Here is a 24,832-nt window from a genome sequence, read left to right as displayed (position 1 = left end):
ACTTACCCGCCTGCTTCCCATAACCCTTAATTCCCTTATTGATAAGAAATCTATCTACCTGTGACTTAAACATTTTTAACGAGGTAGCCTCCACTGCTTCAATGGGCAGAAAATTCCAAAGCCTCACCACCCTCTCAGAGAAGATGTTTCTCCACAACTCTGTTCTAAATTGACTCCTCCTTATTTTGTGGCTGTGCCCTCTAGTTCTTATTTCCTTTCTAAGTGGAAATAATCTCTCTGCCTCTACCCTATCTAGCCCCTTCATTACCTTATATGTCTCTATAAGATCTCCCCTCAGCCTTCTAAACTCCAATGAGTACAGGCCCAATCCACTCAATCTCTCCTCATGAGCTAACCCCCTCATCTCTGGTATCAACCTGGTGAACCTTCTCTGCACTCCCTCCAAGGCCAATATATCCTTTTGCAAATAAGGGGGCCAAAATTGCACACAGCACTCCAGTTGAGGCCTCACCAGTACCTTGTACAATTGCAGCAAGACCTCCCTGCTTTTATATTCTATCCCCCTCGCTAAAAAAGGCCAACATTCCATTTGCCTTCTTGATCACCTGCAAACTGAGTTTTTGCGATTCACACACAAGGTGTCCCAGGTCCCTCTGCACAGTAGCATGTTGTAATTTTTCACCATAGTTCATGCTTTTCTAAAGGTGGAGTCACAGGTAAATAGGACAGTGAAGTAGGCTTTTGACATGCTGGCCTTCATCAGTCAGGGCACTGAGGATAGAAGCTGTGAAGTTATGTTGCAGTTGTACGGGGCATTGATGAAGCCGCACCTGGAGCGTGGTGTTCAGTTTTGGTCACTGTGCTACAGGAAAAATGTTATTAAACTGGACAGAGTGCAAAGAAATTTACAAGGATGGTACCAAGACTCAAGGGATTGAGTTATCGGAAGAATTTGTACAGGCTAGGACTTTTCTCTTTGAAGCATAGGAGACAGAGGGGTGATCTTGTAGAGGTGCATAAGATCATGAGATGTATGGATAGGGTAAATAAACTCAGTTTTTTCCCCAGGGTTGGGAATTGAGAAGTAAAGGGCATAGGTTTAAATTAAGAGGGGAAAGAATTAATGAGAACCTGAGGAGTAACTTTTTTTACACAAAGGGGGTACATGTGTAGAATGAGCTGCCGAAGGTGGTTGAGGCAGGGACATTGAAAACATTTAAAAGGCATTTGGACAGATACATGGATAGGAAAGGTTTAGAGGGATATGAGCCAAATACAGGCAAATGGGATTAGCTTAGATGGGTTTTTTGCTTGGTAAGGACCAGTTTAAGATGAAGGGCCTGTCTCTGTGCCGTACATCTATGATTCTATGATAAGTGGGTTATTGCCTCTGTTGAAACAGTGAAAACAACATTAACATAAAAGAAAAAAAAGTTTGAAAAATTTCCTCTTTCATGACTTCACAACATCCCAAAGTACTTCACAGCTAATGAAGTACTTTTGAAATATGGTCTCTGTTCTGATGTGGGAAACATAGCTTTTTTTTATGCATAACAAGCTCCCAGATGTAATAATGACCAGCCAATCCCTTTTAAGTAATGTGGTTTGATGCATAAATATTGGCCAGGCCACCAGGGAAAACTTGCATGTTCCTTTGGAATTGTGGTTTAACTGGTATCATAATTCAAAGTTGCCAGTGGTATAGGAAATTAGACTAAAAATTGCAGGATCACGGCGTCTCCAGAAAGAAGATTTTCCATTATATGTCAGCTGGTCAGAAAGCAGGGGAATATAAATTCAATTAATACATGAATAGTTTGCTGCTTCTAAAGATATGTGTATTTTTAATTCGTACATGCGGGCATGAGCATTGCTGACAAAACCAGCATTTGTTACCCATCCCGAATTGTCCTGGAAGATAGCACTGCGCTGCCTTCTTGAACCTCTGCAAGCCAAATGGTGTAAGCACCCATATTGCTGTTAGGAACAGAGTTTCAGGATATTGAGCCAGTCACAGTAAAGCAACTGGAGGAATTGTATAGCTTGGAAAGGAGCTTACAGATGGTGGTGTTCCCATGTATCTGCTATCCTTTTCTTTCTAGGTAGAGGTCACAGGTTTGGAAGGTGTTGTTGAAGGAGTCTTACTGAGTTGGTGGGGTAGATGGTTCACACTGCTGCTATTGTGCGTTGGTTGTGGAGGAAATGAACGCTTAATGTTGTCAATTGGATGCTGAACAAGTGGCTGCTTTTTTCCTGATTGGTGTCACAATGATGTGATTGTGATTAATCTGTAATTTCATTGACAGATCAAACATCTATTTAACTGTTTAAAAAGGACTTCCAAAACACCAGCAAAGTAACTGACTCAAGATGGCTGCTACATGTCACCTGTTGTCTGGTATTGCAGGTTGACCAGTTTCTGGAAAGTTCCAACATGAATTGCAATTCTGATATGTCACAGCACCCTCATGGAATTTAACACCTGCTGATGTCCTGAGTTACTTCAAAAGAATTTACTGAAAACTATACTGGACCACAAATCTACACATCAATAAAGCTAATTGGTAAGCAGAAACAGATGGAAAGGTATTTTTAATATCTCATCAAGATGGACAATTCATCACTCAAAAGCTAATGCTTGGACATTATAGTCCACAAAACAAAAGCCACGGTCAGTTCGTACATCAACGAAATAAATATCTTCTGAAATCATAATGGGGAGAGAGAAATCATGTGACTGTATTACCCATTTTTTGAAATCTTTCAGTATACCACATAAGCGGCTAACAAAATCTGGAAAAATCTGCCAGTAGGACAATAGTATTCTCCCCATTCCCTTCTGTCTCAAGTCAAGACCCTGGGGGAAATCTTCCCATCCCGCTACACTGCTTTTGTGCAGCAGCAAGCTGGGAGACTAGAGTGGAGGCCGTTCTGTGGGCTCCCTGCTGGGCACCATGGCCTTCGCACATCTCCGATAGCCAGATTTCTGGTGCCGTTAGCTCCATACCAGATATTGCCAATCTTGGCACTGACAGATCGGAGCATGCACAATAGCCTGCTCAGCGCTATGCTGCAGGCCTCTCCTGTGGGAATAGGCACCACCTCCAGATTGTCAGCATGATTCACCTAGTGCATTCTGCAATGCAGAGTGTGGGAGATTCATTTTGAAACGCCCACTAAAAACAGCAGCGTGATTTACCCCAATTTTTACACAAGTTTGACACAAAACTTTTTGGGAGAATCGCACCACCCCCACCCACCCCCACCCCCCCCCCCCCCCCGCCACCCCCCGCCTCCCCCCACTATTTCTATTAAGGTTTACAATCTAGCAAAGAGCTGGAGAATGTTGCAGATGCAAAAATCACTGACTTTTTGGAAAAGATGGATTTTGTTTTAAAAATAAATTATTTCCAGCAATTGCAGTTATACATGTTTTAAAGTTTAAAGTTTATCTGTTTGTGTCACCAGTAGGCTTACATTAACACTGCAATGAAGTTTCTGTGAAAATCCCCGTGTTGCCATACTTCGGCACCTGTTCGGCTACACTGAGGGAGAATTTAGCATGGACAACGCACCTAACCAGCTTGTCTTTTGGACTGTGGGAGGAAACTGGAGCATCTGGAAGAAACCTATACAGACGTGGGGAGACCATGCACACTCCACACAGACAGTGACACAAGCTAGGAATCGAACACAGGTCTCTGGCATTGTGAGACAACAATGCTAACGCTGGACAGGCTTTGGCAGTGAGATCGTTTACTCATTGCAGAACTCCAATAGCACAATATTTATATGCCTAGTCCCATCAATTGTAAACCACATATGTATGTTGCTGTGGGGTATTCAGTGATAGGATGATGGGAATATCATTGAATATTAAGAGAAGATCGTTAGATTTCCCCATTGTTGGAGTTGGCCATTCAACTCTTATGAGATATAAATGTTACTTGTCACTTATCAGTTCAGTTTTCACCATGCATGTTACTAATATTAATGCGATTCTTCAGCGCTCATGACTGGATTCCTTGCTTTTCACAATATACATCAATGATTTAATCTTATTTGTTGGAGCTAGAATTAAAGAGTTTGCAACTGGTACGAATTGGTTACATGTGTAATAGTGAGAGGATGGTCAAAATTTTTGTCCTTGACATGGGTAGTGGGAGTCAGGAAAACTCACAGCCCAGACCCACCTGCCTTGGCAGAAAGGAGGGATTGTTATTCCTGGGACTGGGGGAGATGGCTGCCAGGTGTTGATGCAGGCTGGGGTGGTGCCAAGAGACCTGGGAAAAGGTTTGGAGGCAACCACAGAGGTGTTGGGTATGGAGTGAGCCGTTTAAAAGGCCCACCTCAGTGCAGTGGGACTTAATCCCAGTTAAAATAAGAACACAAGTGGCTTCCAAACATTAACCCTCACACCCCCAAAACTCTCTCTGTGACCGCTCATTCCTCCACCCATCCAGTATGGTTCCACATTCCCACAAAGCCTGAACAATAATACTATGGATGTTAGAAATACTCAGCAAGTTTGGCAGTATCTATGGAGAGGAATAGATTTAATGACTGGGATAGTCTTGGAAAAGGACAAGTCCCAAAGTCAGGACCATATAAAATCTGCATGGGTGGGTAGTGAGAGTCTGGTGGTAACCTTTCCAGTTGCCATCTCTAAATTGGGTGCTACCCAACATGCCGAAGGAGTACAGAGCTGGCTCTCCATGCAGCTGGCCCTCTCCAGAAGGCCAATATCTCTGCAACCTCAGCTTCACCACCAAGAGAGGTAGCCTCCATGCAGCTGAAAGAAGAGCAAGGGAGCACCTCCATTCTGGGGCTTCTTCAAAGGGGTGTTAGAAAAGCTTTGGGGTCAAGCAGCCAGGGCCCAGAGACTCAGCATCAGGGCTTTAATTTCAACTTCTTTTGTGCTGGGGGCATCCTTCTGGCTCTGCAGCCGAGGCAAGCACACCCTCCAGCCACTAATTGGCCAATTCAGGGAAAATCACTGGCAGGTAATTGTTTTTCAGACTGTGCAGAGTCAGATCCTCATTTGACCCTGATTTTGGCATCCTGATTCAGAATGCAAAATCCTCATAAGGAGATTGAAAAGACCCTGAATAGAGCTTTGAAAGTTTCAGAAAATAACTGGGCTTTAACATTCATTCACAAGCATGTGAATATTGGCATCAAAAATCACAGCAGTATAACAAAATAAAAGTCTAAATGTGGGAATCTCAGAGTACCCTTTTTAAAAACTAAGTAAAGCTCACTATATACTCCCTATTTTAATTTTAAACCCTAACAATTCCATCAATGCAAAAACTTGAAGACTAACATGAAACCAATCGATATATTCGCAATAGAAAACATTGTTCTTGTATCAAATAGTGGTGTTATTTTTTGCAACAATTAACTGTCACACAAGAAAATCCCTGTGCATATCCCAGAAAAATGCCCTTTGGGGATAGTGGATGTTTTTAAAATTCACCCTTCAAAGGGTTTTTCATTAATGTTACATGAAATAAATGTGTGTCTGAAGTTAATCTTTTCTGAATCATAGTGAAGCGAAATGAAAACCTAAGGTTGCTAGGAAATGCTAATTATGTGGAAAGTACTCAGTAATATGAAAACACACTTATTTCAGGCAAGTTCTTAAATCTTTTCTTTTTCTGTTTTCTGTTCACATTTTGGGCAAGGTCGATAGTGGATGATTCTGGCCGTGTCTCTTCCTCATTAATTATACACAGGCAGGTTCCCCTTCAAATTCCCTGCAGGCTAATTCTCTGCCCACCCTCAGTGACAGGTTTAAAGGTCCTAGTACGATATTGAAGTACCAGTTCAGTGCACTCAGATCACATTCTCCAACTCACTTGTCTTCACCAGACCTTGAAGGATGTCAGCAATCCTGAGGGAAAAGGCTAGCAGCCTCAGTAAGAAGTCTGCTCCTCAATTCAACTACCTGCGTCCTGAGCCCATCACTGCCGAGACAACCATGCCCCACTTGGATCTATATCTATGCATCAGGAGTCTTAGTGCATTCCCTTCCAATGAACAATATGGTATCCTTTTGATTCCCGCATTGGTGAGCTTTTCATGCAGCTTTGTTGAGGTCCAGCTGTACTTCCATCTGCCTTCCATCGTTCATTGCCCAACCTCTCTGACCCTCTGCCTGTCATTATGAGCCTTCACCCTTGCCCCCTCCTTGCACAGCCCTCTTTCCCCATTACCCCCCTTGCCTTTGTCAAGACACCAGAAACCCCCATCCCTGCAGCTGTTTTCAATATATAAATAAATGACCCAGAATAAGGGAACCAAATGTAACTTTTCAAAGTCAGCTGATGACAAAACTGTGCAGAGTTGTGAGTTGCAAAGAAGACACAAAGAGGCTTCAAGGATTGTACAGATTGAGTGAATAAGCAATACACCTCAATGTGAAAAAATAAAAGTGAGATATTATTTAAGAAGGGGGTGAACGTACAAAGGAATCTAGGTGTCCTCGTTCATCTCTCAGTGAAAATGGAGAGGCGGTTGCAAATGGTATGTTGGCCTTCATTCTAAAGGGATTTGTGTTCATATAAAGGGAACTCTTACAGTAGTAATATGGTGCTTTGGTGAGACCACACCTATACTATTGTGTGCAATTCTGATATCCCTACCTAAGAAACGATATACTCACCATTGAGGGAGTGCAGCTGTGATTCATTACACTGAAACTAGAGTTGTTAGGGCTGTCCAATGAGGAGAAATTAGTTCAACTGGCGCTGGTTTCAGTAGATTTTAGAAGGATAAGGGGAGATCTGATTAAAACATATAAAATTCAAACAGAACTTGACAGACGAGATACAGGAGGGATTTTTTTTTCCCTGGTTGAGGAATCTAGAGCCAGGTGGCATTGCCTCAGGATACAGGGTGGACCTTTGATACTGGGATGAGAAAATATTTCTTCACTCAAAAGGCAGTGAGCCTCTAGAGTTCTCAACCACAGAAGGCTGTGGAGAACAAGTCACTGAATATATTCAAGAAAGATTTTTTTTAGATTTTAATGGCTTTGGGGGTGTGGGGAAAAAGCAGGAATATGGCATTGAGATCAAGGATCAGCCATGATCATATTGAATGGCAGAGCAAACTTGAGGGGCCAAATGGCCTATGCTTGTTCCCAGTTTCTATGTTACTGTGTCATACAACACAGCGCCATCCAAATCGGCACTGTTGTCTGACACCATGGGGAAAGAAAACCTCAGGCGCAGATCTCATCTGACTCAGTGACGCAGGATGGTCTATGCCTCTAACAGCACGATGCTGTCCATGAAACAAGGCAGGAACTGGTCTGCCTTGGCAGAGTGGTGTACAGCAAATCAGAGGCAGCACAGGACTATGGCAGTGTTGCACTCACCTCAAAAATCACTGGCAAACTGACGATCACCTTGTGCAAAGCATTCTTTAGCAATTGGGTTTGGCACCGATGTGAATTCCAGCTGATGCAATGCAAAATTGGAAAGCTGAACTAGATGTTGGTGGGCAGCTGTTTCAATGAGATGCCAACCACCATTGGGCTATCCACCCTTTATTTATATTAACATTAATTCTATCAGTAAGTGAACCACTTAAGTGATTATGGGATCCCCACCCCCCACCTTTTCTGATGTATTTTCATGAATAAGCAGACAGGTTGAGATGCTCTTTGCCATCTGGCAGTGACATGATACTCACATTTGCAAATAGCTAAACAAATCCCTCTTTAGTTAAGATTAGAGCCTGTCAATCTATTTTCAAAGGAAGCTGGGAGAGCAGACCCGAGAGCACAAAGATATGTGAATGTGTAACTGTGGTGTTGAATGATTCCTTGGAAATAACTAAATCATAATATGATCTGTTGGAATGTCACTGCTGGAAGGACAGAATACCAGCAATCCTAATGAGCCACGATTAACAAAAACCCACCAACTATATGTGAAGTCTATGTCACATCCACCTGTCAATAGGTGCTTTCAATGGTTCCGGGTCAACAGAACCAAAAAAACAAACTGTGCCATTTGCTGCAAGACTACTTACAGCCACTGTGCAACATTTAGCTATCACAGCCAATGACACTAACAGTTAGCTGTCATTGTGGAGAGGTTCAAAAGGTTACTTCTGTCTCATTCACCTTGTGGAGCACTATTTACTATTACAATCTCCATGGAGACTGATAACTTTTAAAAAGACATTTGAACTCCTGGTTAGCAGCTGAAAGAATGGCCCAACAAGATTTCACATTTTTAAATTTTTGCTCAACACCTTTGTGTGGGTAATGTTTGCTTTAACCACAGGAAGTGACATTCTCCTTGTAAGCTAATCACCCACCACACACACTACAGAATTAGAGTGCTTTCAGCAAACTGTCTACAGCTGCTCCCAGTTTCCAATGGGTTCCTGTCTGCTCTTTTTGTTAAGTAGTAACTTGCAGTGACAATATCCAGGCACTTTCCTCAGTTTTCGGAGACCTCCTTAAATCCACCACCAGCTGTAAAATCTGGTCTGATGATTCATCTTCTCCTGACCATGTCAGGAGAATTCTCCCAGAATCCTTAAATGGCTGCAGGATATGCCTCAGTGACTCAAGCGCATCTCCCCCATGCATCTAGTTGTGATAGCTCACAAACTAAGCAGCTTTTACTCCTTGTTGACCAAATCAAACCTCAACTGAATGCTTGTGTTATTTATGGATTTGTAGAGAAGCTTGTAACCTGATTTCAAAAGTATCTGTCCTTTTCCCCATGGCAATGTGAAACACATTAACCATGCACCTAAATAGAAATGGTAATTAACTATTCACAATCCTAAATAAATGGGCAATTTACAACATAATTGTTTGCAGCCTGCTACCAATAGCACCTTGCTGGGACTTTAGAAGACTCAAAGGCCACCAATTTTGATTCCAGTTGCTGCTGCTAAGTGTAAATAACTTGCACATTCTTCCCAGTAAAACAATCCAAACTTCCCTTTCATCTCTAACAATCAAATCACCCAGAATTACTGTCAGGTAGACTCCAAAACAGATTGCATGACCCCTTCATTTACCCTGAATTTTGAACTACAGCCCGAAATTATAATAATTTTATTATCCTCAGCTGTAACACGAGTTTCAACTAATGCCTTAACAAAACCTTTGTGTCCCTGTTTTTCTAAGTTATAAGCCAGATTTTAAAAAGTGATAGGCTATCTTACCTAATGTAATCAATCAATTACATCAGTTTAACATTATTTCATACATCTTTTTCTGGATCTGGGGACTGATTGTCACTTTGTAATGCAATCTTCTTCTTCCTCTCACAGCTAATTGAGACCTTCACATCCCCTATGTGTATTGTGGCTAGTCACAGGTTTCCATAAATTAAAATGAATGGACAGCAAGCAGTAGGAACTCTTGTTCCTTACAATTCCATAAATAACTAAATACATCCTTTCTTGAGCAGCCTTTAGTGTTTCCTTTAATAACCTTTGGATCAGCAGGCTAAGACTGGAAATCTTAGTTACTATAAGAGCATTAACAAATCTGATTAGCTGACATAAATTTCAGAGTCTGATGTGAAATGGGTGCAGGAGGCTCAATTCATGATTAAAATTAAATTTTTGCTCAGCTAAGACTGTCCCAAATGACCTGAATGTTGGGGCAGATTGAGCACGGGTCTTTGTTCTGTTAAACTGGTTGTTATTATTGCACTCGTGTATAGTAGGTACAGCGATGTTGAATTTAGAATCATAGAACCAAAACAGAATCATAGAATCCCTGCACTGCAAAAGGAGTCCAGTTTGGCACATTGAATCTGCACTGACTGTTTGACAGAGCATCATTCTCAGATACTATCCCTGTGACCCCACGTATTTACCGCACTAATTCCCCTAACTTATACATCCTGGTATTTAAGGGTTAATTTTAGCATGGTTTACCACACATCTTCGGACTGCAGGAGGAAACCGAAGCATCCAGAGGACGTCCACATAAACACGGAGAGAGTGTATAAACTCCACATAGACAGTGACCCAAGGCTGAAATTGAGGTCAGATGTGTTCAAAAATTCCAGTTGGTGATATACTAATACAATCGTTAATGTATGTCGTTTCAATTAAGTGATTTAGATGTTGCGCCAAAAGTTTCTCAAAGAAGAAAGGAAACTCATTATTATAGAATGCATTTGGTTGGTGCAGATGATGGTGTGAATGTTCGTGGTAGGGGCAGGTCACTATTGAAAACGGGGTGGTAAATTTTGCCCTCCCCTCATCGCAGAGGGGGTTCCCCAAGTGAATGACGATGGTTCCATTTGTTTAAATACTTTTAAATACAATTAAAAGGACACCTAATTGTATCTTTCCACCATACTGGAAAGTCTCTGTTTCCCCCCCCCCGACCTCTCCAAGCAGCGTGTGATCATGTCAGCATGGTTCATGATCATTTTGAAAAATGGGAAATTGTGGAACAGAGCCCACAGGGAGTGCACAAGTAGGTACAACCCTCGGGGGAGAGGGTCATGCCCGGGTAATACCCTAGCACTGCCCTTGGCAGTGGGAGGGTTTGTGCTTCTGCTGGAAGGTTCATGAAGGTTCCACGTGCATGCAGGGAGATTCTGTGTACAGATGTCATGCGTGTTCCTGGGAGGCAGGGTTCCAGGTCTGTGTGGAGTGAGGTGGGGTTCGGTGTCTTTGAGGGTTCCATGTCCACAAAGAGGGAGCTGGTATGTCCATAGAGGTGGCAGGGCAATATCCCAGAGGTTCCATGTCCTAGGAGGGCTGTTTTATATTTCTGTGGGGAGAGGTGCTTTCACAGGGGTTCCATTCTGTGGGTGGGGGTTGGGGGGGGTTGGTTATGTGTCCATGGGAGAGGGGCATTCCCAAGAGTTACAAATTCCGATGGGTGGGGAGATGGGCATGGAGGTTCCAATTCCTACCCAAGTTGACACCTTAAGGAAAAGTCAGAAAATTTACCTCAGTAGGTGCAAGGAGTTGAGGGGGTTGAGCTATGAGGAGAGGCTGAATAAACTGGGCTTGTACTCGTTAGAGTTTAGAAGAATGAGGGGAGATCTCATTGAGACGTATAAGATGATGAATGGGATGGATAGGATAGAGGTGGAGAGACTCTTCCCGCTCAAAAAAGACAGTAGGACTAGGGGGCACAGCCTCAAGATAAAGGGGAGGCGGTTTAGAACGGAGTTGAGGAGGAACTTCTTCACTCAAAGGGTGGTGAATCTCTGGAATTCTCTGCCCGTTGAAGTGGTGGAGGCTGCCTCGCTAAATATTTTTAAGACGCGGGTTGATGGGTTTTTGATAGGTGAAGGGATTAAGGGTTATGGGGAGAAAGCGGGAAAGTGGAACTGAGCAGCGACAGATCAGCCATGATCTTATTGAATGCCGGGCAGGCTCGAAGGGCTAGATGGCCTACTCCTGCTCCTATTTCTTATGTTCTTATGTTCTTATGAAACAATAAGTTCCCCTCCAAGCCACATTGCATCCTGACTTGGACATATAGTGCCGTGCAAACCGAATAACATTGTATCAGTATCTTCACCACCCAGGCAGCAGCTGTACAAGGAAAAGGCTCCCGCAACCTTCTCAAAGGCAATGAGGGATGGGATGTAAATGTTAGTCTTGCTACTGACACTCATATATTGAAGAACATTCCATCAAAAGAATATACTTTAGCTAACAGCTCCAGTGAAGGATGCTAATGTTCTGATATGAATAGATTTTGTTTTCAAACTATGTATTCTTAAATCAGTGGGGCATCCCAATTTCTGATACCGTCAAGGAGAAGTAAAAATTTTTACAGGCATTCATGCATATTACAGCCCCCTAACATAGTTTGAACATTACAAGGATATTTACCCTAATTTGTTCATCTAATGAAATAAGTGTGCACATAAAGTATTAGCACATGTAATTTGTAGCTATATTCTAAATTTTAATAAAATACATAGCAGAGGAGGTAATCAACCATGGGGTCAGCAGCTGATCCTGGGTGTAGTGTCACAAACAGGAAAATGGTCTTCATTATGCTAATGTGAGTTCTCCATACCAGATCTTCTCTTTGGCGTTTGCATGTAGCAATGCAAGAGGTTGCACTAGATGGGGAGGGAGTGACCAAGAGAGTGGAACAGGGTTGAGGCAGCAGCATATCCTATCAGGCGCATGGCTGTATCTTGGAGGAACAGTTGTCTGGCTTTTCTCAGAACGATGCATGGAAGAGGCATTTATAAATTCCCATGTGGATCAAAGGGCTGCCACAACAAAAACATTGCGTTAATCTCCATGTGAAAACTAGCAGTGTGTTTGTGTTTACAGGAGAATCAAGGAAACAATGATAAAGAGAAGGGTAAGAAAGGTGGAGGACCACCAGGCCTCGATGGAGGAGGAGGCCCTCGAACTAGCTGGGTCTCAGGGCAATAGATCATCAGTGTTATCACAGGAGAGTGAATGAACAAGTGGAGCTACCACATTCACAGCCTTTCTTCTGTCATCCGTCAATGGCCTCCATTCCCCACTCTCTCTTCCTTTGAACATTGCCTCCTTGCCGATTCCTTTAACCAATTGAGACCCTGAAGCCTTATGTATTGTGCGCCCTCTGTAAAATTCTAAAAGCATCATAAGATTTATGTTAATTGCTACTTAAATAAATTTAATTGATGTGCTTCTGCATCATCATCTGAAGACCACATACCATAGCCCCCATCACATGTAAGTTTGTAAAAAAGAATATGGCATCAGACTTCCAAATGAACACATCTGAGCAATGGCCCCAGGCCTCCCAATACCAAGTGCATTCTCAGTGGCATAGTAAAATTCTGGCCAACTCAAAGTACCAGTAATGTGCAATCTTAATGTAAGCAGGTGCAATTTTTAAATTTATGTGACAATTCTACATACTTTTTTTCACTCATTGGGCATTGATAATTTCTTTTGCATTAAGCTTGTCAACAGAATTAGTTGGATTTCTTTTCCGCATACACTGCCTTTATACACACCTGATCCTATATTCATCTGTACTCACGTCCGGTAATCTCCTGTTCCATTCTGGAGCAGGTCAGTACTGTGTAATCAGTCATAGTTCAGCACATTAGATTGGATTTTAGTGTCCTATGCATTGTGTTTTGTACAAAACACTATACCCATAGGCTTGTCTCCTCGGAATGAAAATAACATTTTCCAATAAGTTCCTGCAATCGCGAAGGCTCCTACTTTGGAGGTAACATAGTAATAAAACCTGTAATTTGAATCCCTTGGTGCAAGTAAATTGTCACATTCATTTCAAAAGTAAATTACATTATAATAATTGCCTCATATTGTAAACGAGATGGAAATACTTGCAGACTCATCAGAATCCCTTCGTTACCTTTTATTGCCTTGCCTTATGTTTTTGAACTATTGGGGTAATGGTAGTCTGAGAGCAGATACTTTGACTGAATTATCACCATCAGCGCAGGAAACAAGAACTGGGTTTGCTTTTGGGTGAGAAACCCACTTCCTGGGTGCAGCACTGAGGGAAGTTGATTAAAGTTAAAATATCCTTAACTGGCATGGAGCGGGGATCCCTGTACCTGTCAGGCAGCAGTTGTTTCACCGTGTTTTTTTTTGCTGCAGTTAGTTTTTTTTAAATCTATCCAGGAATGTGGGCGTCACTGTCTCAGCCAACATTAATTGCCCATCCCTGAGGGCATTCAAGAGTCAACTACATTGTTGTGTGTTGCAGGCCAATATCGGGGATCATGTCTTTTATATTTTAATTATGTGTCCATTCATATTTTGCTTGATTTCAGTGTAATACATGCAGAGTTACATAGGGCAAGCCCAGAGAGCTAGGCCTCACCATAGGGAAGAAAAGGGTTAACACAGATAGCCTAGAGGCCTGCTCTGCTGACAGATAATGATTAACGTACACTATAAACTTCTAACAATAGTGACGTGCAGGAGATCTTTCTGAGTTATCACGACAATGGGAGACCCAGCATTGAGACAACCAGGCTCCATTGAGCCTAAGGAGGTCATAGTGTTCTGGAAAACAGACCATCTAGCAGAGGGGTGGAGCAATTAACACATCGTTTTGACATTTCAATTGGGTAAACGAGAGATGTCCAGAGAAATAATTAGCAGCGATGTACTGAACAATGTATTTGCTCGATGAGATTAAAACTCATTAAGGTTGTATCCAACTCGAGGAATTAATATGATAATGTAAAACTTTGCGAAAAGTTACGGAAAAGTATAATAGCCTACATGAATCTATGATGGACAGAGAAAACTCAGAGGCAACCTAGGATTTCAGACCCTAGTTCATCTCTCCCTCATGCATGTGGAATAAAGATTTTTCTTGAAGTTTGACACAGCCTCCAAGGTTCAATTTGTTTTATTTCCCTCCTATACTGTGGGTCTGGAGTCACATGTAGGCCAGGCCAGGTAAGGATGACAGATTTCCTTTCCTAAAGGACTTTAGTGAACCAGATGGGTTTTTATTACAATTGACAATGGTTTTATGGTCATCATCAGATTTGTAATAAAAGCAAATCACTGCAGATGCTGGAATCTGAAACCAAAAGAGAAAATGCTAGAAAATTTCAGCAAGTCTGGGAGTACCTGTAGGGAGAGAGAAGAGCTGATGTTTCAAGTCCAGATGACCCATGGAAGCTCCCATGGAAAATGGGAGATATTTATACTGCAGGATGAGGGAGTGAAAGATGAGGCATAGCCACAGAAACAAGGGGAAAGGCTGCTAATGGCAGTTCATAGAAAGAATAGAAGGTGTGAATAGCCAAACGGCAGAGAAGCTGAAATCAGAGGGTAAGCTGTGACAGATGAAGTTGTAGGGTCAGGGAGGAGATGGGTGGGAGAGAGGTAAAATAGAGAAAAAGGGGGAAATGGGAAGCAGATGGGAAGAAAAGATAAGAAAGGGAGATAAAATTAGGGGAAAGAGTGGGGGAGGAAGAAAAATAAAGAAAGATAATAAAGAAATAAAAGGTAGAGAACAGTTAAAAATTAAAATGAAAACAAAGGGGCCAAGGTGGGGTAGAGCTAATCATCTGAAGTTCTTGAATTCAATGTTGAGAACAAAAGGCTGTAATGTACGTAACCGGAAGATGAGATGCTGTTACTCCAGTTTGCATTGAGTTTCACTGGAACATTGCAGCAGGCCAAGGGCAGACATGTGGGCATGGGAGCAGGATCGTGTGTTCAAATGGCAAACAATCGGAAGATCAGGGTCCTGATTGCGCACAGACTGAAGGTGCTCAGCAAAGTGATCACCCAGTCTAAGTTTGGTCGCTCCAATTTAGAGGATATATACAGCACAATGTAGAGGAGATTTTTCGTTCCAGATTCTTTTTCTACTGAATTCAAATTCCATCGTCTGCCTGATTTGAATTCAGGTTCCAAGAGTATTACCTGGGTCTCTGGAGTACTACTCCAATGGTAATACCACTGTGCCTCTGTTTCCTATAAACGGTGTCTAGAATCTATATTCAACAGCAGCCAGCCATTTATTACCCAAAGAGTCTTAAAACCAATGGATTCATCAAATGTTGTTACCAAATAATACTGACTATGAGTTCTATGCTACTTGGACCTTGTTAACCAAACACGAGATGGCCACTAATGGGAGTAATCATGTTATCACCTCCAACGTCTTTTTGCATCTCTGTTTAATTATTTGGCAGAATACTCCAGAGAGTCCAGAAATAAACATAAGTAATTATTACCACACCAATTTGTTATTGAAACAAAATGGACTGGACATCCTTAATAGTTTTTTCAATAGAGACTTGTATTTATTTTTGGTTGCACTTGTGAGCTACAAAAACAATTAGAAGATCCAATATTTGTTGAACGGTTATCCCAATACAGTGTAGGAATGAGAGGTGGAGTTTTCCCTAAACGTGAGGTAATGCATTTTGGAAAATCTAATACAGATAGGAAATATACAGCAAATGGCAGAATCCTTAAGAGTATTGATAGGCAGAGGGATCTACAGGTACACAGGTCACCGACAGTGGCAACACAGGTAAAGTAGGTAGTCAAGAAGGCATATGGCATGCTTGCCTTCATCGGCAGGGGCACTGAGTTTAAAAATTTGCAAGTCATGTTGCAGCTGTATATAACCTTAGTTAGGCCATGCTTGGAATATAGTGTTCGTTTCTAGTTGCCACACTACCAGAAGGATGTAATGGCTTTGGAGAGGGTACAGAAAAGACTTACCAGGATGTTTGGTAAAGGACATTAGCTATGAGGAGAGGTTGGAGAAACTTGGTTTGTTCTTACTGGACGGACAGAGATTGAGGGGTGACCAGATAGAAGTCTACAAGATTATGAAGGGCGTGGACAGAGTGGATAATCAGAAGCTTTTTCTCAGAGTGGAAGAGTCAATTACTTGGCCGCATAGGTTTAAGGTGCGAGAGGTAAGGTTTAAAGGAGATGCACAAGGCAAGTTTTTTATACAGAGGTTGATGGGTGCCTGGAACTTGTTGCTTGGGGAAGGTAATGGAAATAGATTCTGCTCACTAGGGGCACACTGTGGGAGATCTGCTGTAATTCGCGTGTTGGTGTGCCCTCATGCTGACATGAATGGATAATGACAGGTTATCAGGTGTAATGGCCCAATAATCAGATATTAGTTTATTGTATGGGCTTCCTGATGTTGAACATCAGAATTCTGGTGGGTGGAAGCGGAGACAGTTGCATCACGCCTTTATGTGTCAGCTTGGAAGACGATTTGGGCCTCTTGTGGGATTTTCTGCTCCAGTTGTCAATCCCAACAGACAAAAACAGAGCCCCCACAATGTCTCCCTTCCAACCCCCCCACCCCACCACCACCACTCCCAGCCCCAGAACACAGCTTTCATGATAGTGCAAATATTCCTTCTCCTCAATTAAATCATCTAGGAGCCCATATTCTGCTCTTGATCTTTTCACAGCATGCAAATTTAAAGTATTCATCAGTGTCTCCTGTAAATTCCCTTACCTAAGATTGAACTAAACGTACGCGAGCCTCATATTGCAATTTGTTTACAACTCAGGAGGAGCTTTACACACCACTGCTGGAAAAATAAATGCAAACCTTAGCAACACAAATTCAATTTTTCCAATCCATACTTCTAAAGCAGACTTCACCAGCTTGAAGCACGTTTCAGCAATGTGGTTGAGGAGGTCAAGTTTAAGTTTAAAGTTTATTTATTAGTGTCACAAGTCAACTTACATTAACACTGCAATGGAGTGAAAATCGTCTAGTTACCACACTCCAGCACCTGTTTGAGGGAGAACTTAGCATGACCACTGCATCTAACCAACACATCTTTTGGAGTGTGGGTGGAAACCGGAGCATCTGAAAGAAAGCCTTGCAAACACAGGAAGAATGTACAAACTCCACACAGACAGTGACCTGAAGCTGGAATTGAACCCGGGTCCCTGGTGCTGTGAGGTAGCAGTGCTAACCACTGTGCCACCGACATTATCAAGAGTTTCAATGGGACCCATTGCCTTTCCTGCCCATATCTGAACTGTGCACTCCCAAAGGACTAGCTGTGTTTTCTTTTGTAATCCACTCTCAAATCTGAACATTCCAGTTATTGAGCAATTCTGTGAGCGCAATCCATTCCACAGATAGACTGATACAGTCCCTTCGCTTAGTACTGCTATTCTAAGAAACAATTTGTATTCAGAATTCTTGAGTGCGACTTTCTAAACTTAGGCACCTTTTTTATTTGAATAAATGTTGTTTAATACCTGATCTGCTCACTTTCTATTTGGAGGGATTTGATTTTCAAGAGTGGTCTTTAAATGAGATCTAGTGGGTGGAAAGCAATGTGAAGCCACAACCACTTTAACTCCAGGGCCTAATTAATATTTGAAGGATGGACTGCCTTGTGATCGCCTGAGGAGCTGAACAGCCCGTCTGTGTGACCCATGCAATTTTCAGTACGTTTTCAGATTCTCATTAAAGCAGAGATGCATCTCTTAAAGCAATATTTTAATCACTTCTGCTGAAAGGCAACAAATTTAGTGCACTTCTTCACTTCACTCAATACCAGCTTCACCTCTCCTCATCACCCTCAATGAGAAATTCTTCAAAATACAATCATAGAACCATACTAAAACATCTCTCTTCCTCATTCAACACAAACTCATACTGTTCTTTACTTTCTTCATATCACACAGTAGCAACATTCTCTTGTATAATCCAATACTAGCCCAACTACCAACTGCTACCACCGCTCTTTTTTCACATTCCATACACACACAATCTGGCTGAAATTGTCTGTAGTTTCCACCAGCGGGCTCTTCTGACTATTGCCGATGGTGACCCCTCCCCCTGCCACGGGTTCCCCAGCAGCGGAGAGTGCGAACAACAGGAAAACTCATTGAAAGCAGTGGGAGCTGAAGATCCCCCCACTATCCAACGGCAGTCTGCCTCTACTGCCGCAAAGCAAACCGCGAGGTGCCGGAGGCTGATGTGTGGAAAATCCCATCCTCTTTCTTTGTTATTTATAAATCACCTTGCACCCATAGCTTTTTCTACACATTCACCACATCCACTTCAGGAACAACCCCCGTTCACATGGCATGGTGGCACAATGGTTAGTACTGCTGTCTTACAGCATCAAGCAACAGGGCTTGATTCCCAGTTTGGGTCACTGTCTGTGCGGAGTTTACACATTCTCCCTGTATCTGCGTGGGTTTCCTTCAGGTGTTCTGGTTTCCTCGTACAGTCCAAAGATTTGCAAGTAAGGTGGATTGGCCATGCTAAATTGCCCCTTAGTGTCAGAGGGACTAGATAGGGTAACTGCATGAAGTTATGGGATACGCCTTGGTGGGATTGTGGTTAGTGCAGATTTGAGAGGCCAAATGGCCTCCTTCTGCACTGTAGGGATTCTATGATTAATTCTACCACCCCCTCCCCACCCCATTCACACTCTCAAGACATTCACTAACTCTCACTCATTCTTGGTGGGTGGACGATGGTTCAGGGAGAGGCTGTTGGCTCCTGATGAGTCGGGACTGATTCTGGAGGAGTTGGGACCTGAACAAGCCAGATGGTTTGCAGCTCAACAGTCAGGTCAGGTTACAAATCATGAGAGGAAATTTTGCTAGTGCTGTTGGGGAGGACTTAAACCAGTTGAGCAAAAGAAAGGAACCTGAACACAGATTCAGTTGGGAGAGAAGAAAATCTGGAAATGGAAATGGAAGGCAGGAAATTAGTTAGCAAGTTTGGAAGGCAGAAGAAACAAAGGCTAGAAGCCACCCCACTATTCTCCCCCCTCCCACCCCCACCCCACTCCCATCCCATCTCCCCACTGAAAAAAAAGTAGAGGGAGATAAGAGCAAATACATAGGCAAATTTCTGAGAAGTGGAGAAACAATAGAGCAATAATAGTGGGGGTTACACTGCACTAATATTACCTTCCTCACTGCTTTCACTGATCCTATCCCATTAACAGAGTTGCAGAATTCTTAAAATGCATTCAAGAGAACATTTTAGTCAGTACATAGTAAGCCCAAGAAGGTTGGAAGTCAAGTTTTAGAGAATTAAACTAGTTGGATGGAAAAGTGGGACTGCAATTTGGTGGTAGCAGTCAGTTGAAAGATTTAACCTAGTCATGGAAAAGGACAAGGGTAGACCAAGTGTAAATATCCCCAGTTGGGGCAGTCCAATTTTGTAAAGCGGTGATATGATTGAACAAATATGGACAGGAAACAGTCACTGAAAGGTATGTCAGAGCATTAGGAAGCATTCAAAAAGGGTTCAGAACAAATATGTCCCCACAAAGAAAAAGGGAGTGATTAGTACCTGGAATTCAATGATTGAAATGTTGGTAAATGTGAAAGCCCTCATTAGATTTTAAAAATAATACTTGGATACACATGTAATGTCGTCACTGTGAGAGGGGTTGTGAGTTTTACACAAAAGAAAAGAACATGGTTTGCACACATTTCATCCTAGCAGTAACAGGTTCATTGGGAGAGATGTGCTTGTGCACTGTTGGGATTCTATGATAAAGATTTTGTCTGCTCAGGGAAAACTGAAAGTAAAACAGCAGCCTCTGCAAACACCCTAATGACATCACCATCAAATCATGTGATCAGCTCTTAAAGCAAGGGCAACCTTTTTAAATATATAATAAAACAGATAAAGTGCAATAACCTACTGGGTTATGGAACAAGAGCAGGATAGTAGGATTAGGCTAGATAGCTCTTTTTCAGTGGACCAATGGCTGAGAATATAGAACAATTGGCATCAAGCCTTTAGAATGGCATCACATACCTGCAGTCCACCCTAGATAACAGTCCAGACTAGCATCGTTTGCTGCTCCAAAGGCCTAATACTCTAATTTCTGCCCTGCAGATGCTAGGCTTCACAATGGAGAGAGTGGTGGATTAACTGGATAGGGGTTTTGAAGGATTTATTATTCTCCACAATCTGCCCCTTTGCAAGTCTTAAGAAATAATGACTCAGCCCCCGTGGAGTGATGGTGCCAATATGTACTCTGGGCCAGAATGTCCCAGCAGAAGTGGATTTTTCAACAGTTTACAGCTAAGCACTTACTTGTTCAATCATCTAGAAGTCACCGTCTATGACTACCTCAAGGATTGTGAAGAACCACAATCTTCCAGCAGCTCTGCTCAAACCATTACGTGAGAACCTTGGAGGAGTTGTAGAGTAGGCAAACTTTCCTTAAAGAAAATCAGCCTGGGCAACAAATGAATAAAAGGCACTTACACAGTTGAAAGTTGGTAATGGCTGCTTTCCTAGCCCATGACCAGTCTGCCAACAGCACGCACTCCAATCTGAAGCCTGCACTAACTTGTTTCTCTGGCCTCTGTAACATTTTCTGTGCAAGTTTCCAACACCTGCCAAGCCTCGAAAGGCAACATGCATAATTGACTAAGAGGAATATTGAGCTGTTTGCTTTGTTAGCACCAGCGCAAAGATTAAGTCCTGGAATGAGGCTGGATTATCAATGGGGGAGTTGGGGGATGAATCTAATAAATGTTGAATTGAAGGAGAACTCTTAATACTTCTGGTTCCATAGGAATGCTTCCATTTTAACGATTTTGAAGTTGTACCTGCGATTGCAGCTTAGAAAGTTTGGATGTAGACAGCCTAGTTCTTGTTCTGCTCAGTGCAAGCTAATATCTGGGGGGGTGGTGGGGGCTTCTGAAAAACAGACATCAACACCCACATTTATGGGCCCTGTTTAACCATTTTACTAAGTGCTGGGAGGACTTGAAAGTGGGAATGTTTCAGATCTGACTTTTAGACCTATTTTTATGTGCCCCCATATGCACTATGCCTGGAAAAGTATCAGCAATTCTGAATCACGCTGCAGAAACCTGTGGGTGGGGCTTGGAGCACCCAAAACCCTGCAGCTCCGATTGGCGCCTCCAACTGCGCCTGCGCAGAAACAAAATGATAGAATGCAACTCCCCTGCAACATTGTTCCTGGGCCGGACAATGCCTCCCCCTAGCCCCCACGGATCCCCTTAGCCCCCACAAACATTGCTGCACCCCTACAACATTATTGACCCTCTTACCCCCTTACACACTCCGCTATCCAGACCAAATATGGGCCTATTCTCCCCTTCCCCCCAATTGATCTTAGGTAGAGCGACAGTAGACGCCCCCCTTCCCCCTCACTGATCACAGACAGAGTGGCAGCAGACAATCCTTCCCCCTCACTGATCAAAGACAGAGTGGCAGCGGACCCCCCTTTCGCCCCCTACCAATCTCAAGCAGAGAGCCGTTGGGCCCTCTCCCCCGCCGATGGACCCATCTCCCCCTTCATCCCCCACTACCACTGATCTCAATCAGAGAGCCGTCGGACACTTGACACTTACCTCCTCTCTAACTGGAGCGCCCGAATTGGACTTTTGTGGAGCATGTTTGTTTTTGTTCTGAATGGACAAACACAGTGGTAAAGGGGGAAGTGCTGGTAAGGCTGGGTGTGCAGCCCATTAAGTCAATTTAAATGCATGCAAATGTGCCTAAATGGTCATCGCGCCTGTTTCAGGCACGGTCCCGATTGCAGCCATTTTCAGGTCTTGGTAAAGAGGAAACCAGTGCAGGAGCGGGCTTGCCTCACACTACTCACCTCATGCCAGACTTTACCAAGTTTTTGCACCTGTTTGATGGTAAAATTGGGCCCTATATATCTAATTGGACCAAGAACTCTTTTGGGTTCTCACCCAGGATACCTATGTAGTTATCTTTACCACTATGGCAGTCTTCCTTCACCTCTGCAATGTGGGCATTTATCAGGAATGGGACGTGAAGCCTCAGAATTGTTTATTTTGCCCCTTTTTACTTCAGAGAATGAATGTGAAAAGTAAAAATTTCTACTACATGATTTTTAATGGCATTTGATACTGTCATCTGTAATGTGGTTTTATACCTGTCTGCAAAGGAGGAGGGGATTCTATGTTCTGAAGTATCCATCTTGCCACTCCTGGAGTGGCACGATGACACAGTGGTTAGCTCCGTTGCCTCACAACACCAGTGACCCAGGTTTGATTCCTGGCCTGGGTCATTGCCTGCGGAGTCTGCACATTCTCCCTGTGTCTGCGTGAGTTTCCTCCAGGTGCTCCAGTTGACTCCCACAGTCTGAAAGATGTGCTGGTTAGGTGCATTGGTCGTGCTAAATTCTCCCTCAGTGTACCCAAACAGGCACTGGGGTGTGGCAACTTGGGGGTTTTCACAGTAACTTCATTGCAGTGTTAATTAAGCCTACTTATGGCACTAATAAATAAACTAATATACTTTGAACTACTTCAGAATACTGAATGTGATTACTGTCACTAGAGAGGTAGTGCTTGATCGACTAACGGGACTGATGGTGGACAAGTCCCCAAGACCGGATGGTATTCATCCCAAGGTTCCGAACGAAATGGCAGAGGTGATTGAAGATGCCTTAGTGATTATTTACCAAAAGTCACTGGATTCTCGGGAAGTGCCGGAAGATTGGAAAACGGCTAATGTTACGCTGCTGTTGAAAAAAGGTAGCAGACAAAAGGCAGGGAATTATAGGCCAGTTAGTTTAATGTCTGTTGTTGGAAAAATGCTTGAATCTGTCATCAAAGAAGAAATATCGAGGCACCTAGAGAAGAATTGTTTGATAGAGGAGATGCAGCACGGATTCGTTAAGGGGAAGTCGTGGTTGACGAATTTATTGGAATTCTATGAGGATGTGACTAGTGCAGTAGACAGAGGAGAACCGGTGGATGTGGTGTTTCTTGATTTTCAAAAGGCATTTGATAAGGTGCCGCTCAAAAGGTTGCTTCAGAAGGTTAGGGGGCATGGAGTTGGGGGTAAGGTGTTAGCATGGATGGAGGATTGGTTGTCTAATAGGAGGCAGAGAGTAGGTATCAATGGGTGCTATTCTGATTGGCGGTTGGTAACTAGTGGAGTGTCGCAGGGATCGGTGTTGGGGCCTCAGCTATTTTCCATTTATATAGATGATCCGGAGGAGGGGGCTGAGTGTAGGGTGACGAAATTTGCTGATGACCCAAAGATGAGTGGAAAAGCAAATTGTGTGGAGGGTGTGGAAAGTCTGCACAGGGATCTAGATAGGCTGAGCGAGTGGGCGAGGACCTGGCAGATGGAGTACAATGTTAGCAAATGTGAGGTTATCCACTTTGGCAGGAAGAATAGTAGGAGGGATTACTATTTAAAGGGTGAAAAGCTGCAGCATGCTACGGTGCAGAGGGACCTGGGGGTCCTTGTGCGTGAGTCGCAAAAACCCAGTCTGCAGGTGCAGCAGGTGATCAAGAAGGCAAATGGGATGCTGGCCTTTATAGCGAGGGGGATAGGATATAAAAGCAGGGAGGTCTTGCTGCAACTGTACAGGGCATTGGTGAGGCCGCAGCTGGAGTACTGTGTGCAGTTTTGGTCGCCGTACTTGCGCAAGGATATTTTGGCCTTGGAGGGAGTACAGAGGAGGTTCACTAGGCTGAAACCGGAGATGAGGGGGTTGGATTATGAAGAGAGACTAAATAGACTGGGTCTGTACTCGTTGGAGTTTAGAAGGATGAGGAGGGATCTTATAGAGATGTACAAGATAATGAAGGGGATGGATAGGGTAGAGGTAGAGAGATTCTTCCCGCTCAGAAAGGACAACAGGACTAGAGGGCACAGCCTCAAGATAAGGGGGGGGGGGGCATTTTAGAACGGAGTTGAGGAGGAACTTCTTCGCTCAAAGGGTGGTGAATCTCTGGAATTCTCTGCCCGTTGAAGTGGTGGAGGCTACCTCGCTAAATATATTTAAGACACGGGTGGATAGGTTTTTGGTAGGCAAGGGGATTAAGGGTTACGGGGAGAAAGCGGGAAAGTGGAACTGAGCCACTTCAGATCAGCCATGATCTTATTGAATGGCGGGGCAGGCTCGAAGGGCTAGATGGCCTACTCCTGCTCCTACTTCTTATTATGTTCAGAATACTCTTGTGTCTTCTGTTTTTCCTTCCATTTTAAGCAAATCTGACACATGACCATCACTTTCCCCATCCCTTGATGGATGCAACAATATGACAGATAGCAATCTTGGGCTGAATGGTTTAAATGTTTCTCAGTGAAGGCTGACATGATTGGGGGAAACTTTAACAAAATTTTCACCAAATTCCCAAATCAGCAACTGACTTGTCAATGAAAACTAATTACTAAAATCATGTGTGATTTTGATTTTCCAGCAATTTAGTAATACCATGGGAAATTATATCAATTAAATTAGAAGTTCAGTTGAAATGATACACAACTGTCTCTTAATAAGAAAAAAAGATATCCATGTATTAGATCAACTGCTTAGTCATGATCCAAAGTTGTCATCAGACCTCAGTACACTTTAACTCTTGTGAAACATTCACGATGATATAAGTTTTA

General features: G+C 43.0%; 1 protein-coding gene across 1 annotated transcript in view; it reads right to left on the bottom strand.

The window, feature by feature from the left end:
- Positions 1-24,832, bottom strand: part of gabrg1 (gamma-aminobutyric acid type A receptor subunit gamma1) — a 109,520-nt gene that overhangs the window by 70,833 nt on the left and 13,855 nt on the right. The gene's annotated exons all lie outside the window — the stretch shown is intronic.

Source organism: Carcharhinus amblyrhynchos, chromosome 1, assembly GCF_965287045.1.
Source record: "Carcharhinus amblyrhynchos chromosome 1, sCarAmb.v2.hapA, whole genome shotgun sequence".
Lineage (NCBI taxonomy): Eukaryota > Metazoa > Chordata > Chondrichthyes > Carcharhiniformes > Carcharhinidae > Carcharhinus > Carcharhinus amblyrhynchos.
The sequence above is the reverse complement of the archived record's forward strand: the minus strand, read 5'-3'. Positions and strand labels throughout refer to the sequence as shown.